The sequence below is a fragment of the Gavialis gangeticus genome, unplaced genomic scaffold (assembly GCF_001723915.1).
Source record: "Gavialis gangeticus isolate Ggan-Ray unplaced genomic scaffold, GavGan_comp1, whole genome shotgun sequence".
Taxonomy (NCBI): Eukaryota; Metazoa; Chordata; order Crocodylia; family Gavialidae; genus Gavialis; species Gavialis gangeticus.
In genome coordinates, this window is record NW_017729018.1 from 11,462,161 (window position 1) to 11,462,898 (window position 738).

A 738-nucleotide genomic window follows, 5' to 3' on the forward strand; every position below is an offset into this window, starting at 1 on the left:
ATGCCTGTGACTGCAATATTGCTTCATTTTTTATTGCTACTGCTGCTATAAGTACAGTGTTTGTCCGTGGCTTTGTGGGGAGCAGATCAGCCATGTGTTTCCTTGTGCTGTGAGCCCTCTTGCCACATCCGTGCGAGGCCAGAGCCCACAGGTGGCCAGCAGCTCCCTACCTTTTTTTGTGTTCCCCACCTCCATCCTCGGGCTAGTGTCAGGATCAGCCCTCTGTTATGACTTCACCAATAAAGATGATTCCTCTTTTTTTAGTTTCCTTCTTCCCCTTCCTTCTCTTGGGTGAAGTCTGGGGCCTGCTGTGGCTGTGCTCAGATACACAGCTTTAACCGCTGGCAGCGGAGATAGTCTCTCTTGCCACTGATGGGTGGTGTGGGTTTGGGTTTCTACTTTACCCAGCCAGGTGGATGTAATTGTGATTTAAGTAAGGCAATAACTCCCTCCCTGCTTACCCACCCAGCAGTGACAGGTGGGAGCATTTAGCATGGGGAGGTGGGTTGTGTTCTCGCTGCTCTTTGTGGGTTGGGGAAACCTGGACCCATGTGTCTTGGTGAAGGACACTGCAAGCTAGTGCCAGAACCAGGACTAGACTCCAGGTCTGCTGAGCCTTGGCCATCAACCCCTGTCCTCTGCCCCTAGAGGACTAGGGGCAGAGGACAGGGGTTGGTGCAGTGGTATTGCTCCCACTCCACACCCCTTCCATTGTGTTTTAATATGTCTGTACCTCCT